Source organism: Triticum dicoccoides, chromosome 5A (assembly GCF_002162155.2).
Source record: "Triticum dicoccoides isolate Atlit2015 ecotype Zavitan chromosome 5A, WEW_v2.0, whole genome shotgun sequence".
NCBI lineage: Eukaryota > Viridiplantae > Streptophyta > Magnoliopsida > Poales > Poaceae > Triticum > Triticum dicoccoides.
Genome location: NC_041388.1, coordinates 342,397,187 through 342,404,198, shown reverse-complemented (window position 1 = coordinate 342,404,198; position 7,012 = coordinate 342,397,187).

Sequence of the window (7,012 nt, the reverse complement as noted above, 5' to 3'; positions counted from 1 at the left end):
ATTTACTTCTTTTACTTGTTGCTCGTTACAATTTACCTTATCACAAAACTATCTGTTACCACTTATTTCAGTACTTGCAGAGAATACCTTGCTGAAAACCGCTTATCATTTCCTTCTGCTCTTCGTTGGGTTCGACACTCTTACTTATCGAAAGGACTACGATAGATGCCCTATACTTGTTGGTCATCATACACACACCAAGTAACTTGCCAAAGGCAGCCACCGGAACAAGAAAGAAGAAGACCTCAGATTCAGAGGATAAGGATTATGTGGCTGTTGAGGAAGAAGTCGGCTCCAAGAAAAAGGTGCTGAAAAAGGAGTATGGCTCAGCTGCTACAGTCAAGCCAGTGATGCATAAGAAGGCACCAGCAAAGAAAGTCCCCATATCTAAGGCTAGAGCATCCACTGCTAAAACCTCCAAGCCATCTGAAGAGGCAGTTGGAGAAGGCAAGAAAAAGAAGGAAAGGGTCAAGAAGACCACTGCGAGAGTGCTTGGCAGATCATCAATTATGAGAGATGATGATGAAGAGGAAGAGGATGCTGCACCAGCACCCAAAGCTCAAAAGCTCATGGGAGATGCAATTAGATCAGGGGATGCTCCATCTAAGCCCAAAGCTGCTCCCAAGGCAGCTGCTCCAGCTCAGAAGCCCAAGATAAGCACTAGAAACATTTCTGCTGAGGAAAAGAACAAGGCCCCAATGCCTGAAGCTGTTGAAGAAGATGAAACTCAAGTGCTAAGGAAGCTGAAACCCAAGATCCCTGACCACAATGATGCACATCCAGTTGCAGAAAACGTGAAAATCAGGAAGGATGCAGGATTGAGACTATGGAGAGAGTCTGATCCATATGCTATCAGGAGAAGAACTAATGTGGACTATATGTTTCACACTAAGAAACAGCAGGACTTTTATGGGACAGTGTTGCTTGACAAGAAGCCCATTGTGTGTGATATGAGATCGGTAGACTGGGAGTACATGCAGAAGAATGAAGATCACTATCCTGGAGTGTATGACAATTTTAAGGCATGTGGAGTTGATGAATTCATTGCACAAAAGCTCACCAAGTGGAATGATGAGCTCATCATGCAGTTTTACTCCACTGCCAACTTCTATCCAGATGGAAGGATTGTATGGATATCTGAGGGTACTAGGTACCAATCCACAGTTGATGAGTGGGCCAAGCTTATAAATGCTCCTGAGGAACATGAGGATGACTTGGACATTTATACATAGAAGAAGAAAGACCACAACACTATGGCCAACATGTACAAGGTGATCCCAGATGCTGCCTTGTATACACATAAGTTTGGATTTGTCCATTACCTGTTGTCTGGTCTGCCAACAATCAGCTGGATATTAAGGCACACACTACTACACAAGTCAGGTGATCATAAGATGATCAAAGGACATGCCATCAACTTATTGCACATATTTGATGTCCCACAGAAGTTCAAGGTTATGAGCCTGATTGTTGAGACAATCAAGAGGACTGCTGCTGATCAGAAGAGAAGTTGTGGGTATGCTCCACACATTCAGGAGATCATTAACTCAAAGATGGGCACAGACACATATCTTTTGGACAAGGAGCACCTGCCCATCTATCCTGAATTTGAAGATAATATAGTAGTGATGGATGGAAATAAACCATCTTCAGCTCAAGCACATGAAAAGAGAGAGAAGGCTAAGGCAGAGAAGGCTGCAAAGATGCCAACAACAGAGGAGGAATCTCAGGTATTCTTGAAGAGCAAGCAAGACCAGCTTGGATATCTGATCCAATCCACCCTGAGGATTGAGAAGGGCTTGGACACCCTGACCAAGAACCAAGAGAGTCTGGAAAGGATCATTGAGCGGAAATTCTATGACCTTGATGTCAAGGTGACAGAGATCCAAACTACAGTTGAGCAACTTCGGGAGGAAGCAGATGAGAAGAAGGGCAAGTCTACCACATATGCTTTTGCCAGAGTGCCCAGCGGACAGAGAACTACTGCAGTGTCAGTGATACACACTAGAGCTACAGCATCAGCACCAGCAGCTATAGCTCCAGTTCCACCTCCAGCAGCTCCAGCTACTTCATCAAAAGCCTTCGTCCTTGGAGTTCTCTCTACACCACCTCCCGAAGATCAAGCCTGAGAGTCGCTTAGCACTATGCATTTTTGAACTTTTTGGTAACTTGTTGCCAAAGGGGGAGAAAAATGTATAGATCATAGGCTTCGAGAGAGAGTGTTGTTCTTTTTTATCTCTCTTGCTATTTTGGTTGAACTTCTTTATTGAGTGCTTGTGTGAGATACTTTATGTCCTTGTGAGATACTTGTTAATCATGTGGTTGATCATATGCTACATTAATGTTTGGTTGAATGATGCTATCCTTTACATTCCTTATATGATCATTCACTTGCTTGGTGATGAGTGCATGCTTTTAATCTCTATCATTTTGAGCGCTCCAACAAGATGTATGTGACATGGAAGAGTAACCCATGATCCTAATCGATTGTGCATTTGAGTTCAAAAGCAAATTTTAAATAATGCACAAATTTAGGGGGAGCTCTTGCTTATCACATACTTCTCAAAGTGACGATGTCTTTTCAATCTTATTTATCATTTATCGAAGCTTTGATCTATATGTTGTCATCAATTACCAAAAAGGGGGAGATTGAAAGTGCAACTATCCCTGGGTGGTTTTGGTAATTCCTAACAACATATAGTTCATTGAGTTAATGCTATTTCAAGATAAACATTTCAGGAAAGCTCAATGATTGTCATGGCATGGATGAGAAAAGTGGACCCCTCAAAATGCTGAGGACAAAGAATTGGCTCAAGCTCAAAGCTCAGGACTCTACATATTTTCATTTTAAGTGATCCAAGATCACATTGAGTCCATAGGAAAAGCCAATACTATTAAGAGGGGATGAGGTGTTGCTTAATGGCTTGTTTGCTCAAAGTGCTTAGTGATATGCTCCAAAACCCTCAACTACTTTCTCACATCCACATATGTCCCAAACCAAAAGTAAAACTCGTCCCCACCGAAATTTTCTATCCGACGCCATCGAGTTCAGTTGTCATAGCCACTGCCAGAAACCCTAGTCTTTTTGGTCTCACCGGTAGGGATCTCGGTCTCACCGAGATGGGATTATAATCTCTCTGTTTCCCTTCGTAATGTTTCGGTCAAACCGAGATGAGCGATCAGTCCCACGGAGATTGCAATGTAAACTCTCTGTTTCCCTTTCGTAACACTTCGGTCCAACCGAGATGAGCGAATCGGTCCCACGATTTGCCTGACCAACTCTCTGTTAGTCTATTACCAAAATCGGTCTCACCGAGTTTGTGTAATCGGTCTCACCGAGATTATGTTATGCCCTAACCCAAATCGGTCCCACCGAGTTGACATGTCGGTCCCATCGAGAATCCTAGCGTTCACATTTTGAACTAAATCGGTCTGACCGAGTTTCATGATTCGGTCCCACCGAGTTTGGTGATTTGTGTGTAACGGTTAGATTTTGTGTGGAGGCTATTTATACCCCTCCACCCACTCTTCATTCGTGGAGAGAGCCATCAGAACATGCCTACACTTCCAACACCTATTTTCTGAGAGAGAACCACCTACACTTGTGTTGAGGTCAAGATATTCCATTCCAACCACATAAATCTTGATCTCTAGCCTTCCCCCAGTTGCTTTCTACTTAAATCTTCTTTCTACCAAATCCAATCCTATGAGAGAGAGTTGAGTGTTGGGAAGACTATCATTTGAAGCACAAGAGCGAGGAGTTCATCATCAACACACCATTTGTTACTTCTTGGAGAGTGGTGTCTCCTAGATTGGCTAGGTGTCACTTGGGAGCATCCGACAAGATTGTGGAGTTGAACCAAGGAGTTTGTAAGGGCAAGGATATTGCCTACTTCGTGAAGATCTACCCTAGTGAGGCAAGTCCTTCATGGGCGACGGCCATGGTGGGATAGATAAGGTTGCTTCTTTGTGGACCCTTCATGGGTGGAGCCCTCTGTGGACTCGCGCAACTGTTACCCTTCGTGAGTTGAAATCTCCATCAACGTGGATGTACGATAGCACCACCTATCGGAACCACGGATAAAAAATCTCCGTGTCAACATTGCATTTGCTCCCTCAAACTCATCTCTTTACCTTCATATGCAATTGTTTTATATTCCGCTGCTATACTCTTAGAATTGCATGTGTAGATTGATTGCTTGACTTGTGCTTTGTTGCTAAAATCTGCCAAGAACTAAAATTGGGAAAAGGCTAGATTTTTATTTGGTCAAGTAGTCTAATCACCCCCCTCTAGACATACTTTCGATCCTACATCATTTTATCAAAGCATATATTCCAACTCTGAGATGCTTTTACCGGTCCATAAATGGATCGCTGGAGCTTGCTCACTTTGTTAGCACCTTTAGGATCGACAAAACCTTCTGGTTGCATCATATACAACTCTTATTTCATAAATCCATTAAGGAATGCATTTTTGACATCCATTTGCCAGATTTCATAAAATGTGGCAACTGCTAACATGATTCGGACAGAGTTTTAAGCATCGATACGAGTGAGAAAATCTCATCGTAGTCAACACCTTGAACTTGTCGAAAACATTTTTGCGACAATTCGAGCTTTGTAGATAGTAACACTACTATCAGCGTCCATCTTCCTCTTGAAGATCCATTTATTCCCAATGACTCACTGATCATCGGGCAAGTCAATCAAAGTACATACTTTGTTCTCATACATGGATCCCATCTCAGATTTCATGGCCTCAAGCCATTTTGCGGGATCTGGGCTCATCATCGCTTCCTCATAGTTCGTAGGTTCGTCATGCTCTAGTAACATGACTTCCAGAATAGGATTACTGTACCACTCTGGTGCGGACCGTACTCTGGTTGACCTACGAGGTTCAGTAGTAACCTAATCTGAAGTTTCATGATTATCATCATTAGCTTCCTCACTAATTGGTGTAGGAATCACTGTAACTGATTTCTGTGATGAACTACTTTCCAATTCGGGAGAAGGTATAATTACCTCATCAAGTTCTATTTTCCTCCCACTCACTTCTTTCGAGAGAAACTCCTTCTCTAAAAAGGATCCATTCTTAGCAATAAAATATCTTGCCTTCAGATCTGTGATAGAAAGTGTACCCAACAATTTCTTTTGGGTATCCTATGAAGACGCACTACTCTGATTTGGGTTCGAGCTTATCAGTTTGAAAAAATTTCACATACGCATCGCAACCCCAAACTTTAAGAAACGACAGCTTTGGTTTCTTGCCAAACAATAGTTCATGCGGTGTCATCTCAACGGATTTAGATGGTGCCCTATTTAACATGAATGCAGTTGTCTCTAATGCATAACCCCAAAACGATAATGGTAAATCGGTAAGAGACATCATAGATCGCACCATATCTAATGAAGTACTATTACAACGTTCGGACACACCATTATGCTGTAGTGTTCCAGGTGGCGTGAGTTGCGAAACTATTCCCCATTGTTTCAAATGAGGACCAAACTCGTAACTCAAATATCGCCTCCGCGATCAGATCGTAGAAACTTTATTTTCTTGTTTTTTTTGACTGTGAACTGTGGGGCAAAACCCCCACAGCAGATCAAAGCTTTATTGAAAAAAATAACAGATACAACAAGTTGATTACAAGGAGTAACCAGGTTACAAGGAAGAAAAAAGGAAAAAGAAAGAAGAAAGCCCTACAAAACTAGCTTAGGGTGGTAGGTAAGAGATCCATTTGAGCAGGTCATCCTTGTAAGCAGCTCTGATCATGTGCTGCATGAGGCTAATATCCTGCCAAAAAGCAAACCTCATTTGTTGAAACTGGCCCTCTCATTTCTGAACACTTTGGCATTTCTGATGATCCAAATATGCCAGCAAGCAATGAATACCACTTCAGAAAAGAAAGGCCTAGCAAAACCTCTCCTTGCCTGAGTAACCAGCTCAATCATGGAGGTGCCAGCAGACCAATCAATCTGTAGATAATTCCAGACCCTTACACTGAAATTGCAATTGAAGAATAAGTGATCTCTGGTTTCCCTAGCCTGCAAAGGGCATAGCCTACAGTGGACTCCATCCTCCATGTGCCAGTGCCTTCTTTCAACCATATCCTTGGTGTTTAACCTGTCCATAATAAGCATCCAAGCAAAGACCTTGATCTTGAGAGTACAGGAGGATTTCCATATCCAACAGAGCAAAGGATTGAAGGACGCAAACTGAAAGGAGTGTGAGTAAAACATCTTGGGCTTGTAAAACTTGGAAGAGCCCTGCCAGAACCAACAGTCCTTCGAGCTGGGGTCTCTTCTGTGTGAGTTCATTAAATCCTTTATCAGATTTAACTCATCAAAGGCTTGAGCCGATAAGGGAAGGTGAAAAAATTGGTGCAGATCCTGGGTGTTGAAAATTTCTTTAATTGAGACCCAGGGGTCCTTAGCAAAAGAGAAAAGCCTTGGGAATCGTGCCTGTAAACTAGATGTTTCAGAGCCAAGGTTCCAGTTATCAGACCAAAAGAGAGCAGTGTCCCCTTCATTAATCTGTACCCAGGAGCAGTCCCTAAAATGTTGCATGACTTTGCAAATATCTCTCCACCAGTAGGAGCCACAATCATTTGTTCCCTGGGGCATCCTCTTAAAATAATATGAGTCCCAAACTAGAGATACCCAAGGAATTTGTCGTTTGTTCAAGAAATTACTGGCATGCTTGAGAAGGAGAGCCACATTCTGAACCCCTAGATTAAGAATACCAAGACCTCCTTTGTTTTTTGGCCTACATATGAGTTCCCAAGCCGCCAGAGATGGGGCAGGCTCATCTCTATGCTTTCTCCACAAGCACTGCCTTTGAATTCTTTCCAACTGCTTGAGAATACCAGGTGGGAGAGCAAGACTACCCATAAAGAAAATTGGTAAAGAGGATAGAGCAGAGTTTAGGAACTGTAGCCTTTCCCCTTGGTTAAGGAAAGAAGAACTGGCAGTCATTCTTCTCTCCATACAGTCAACCAGTGGCATGAAGTCT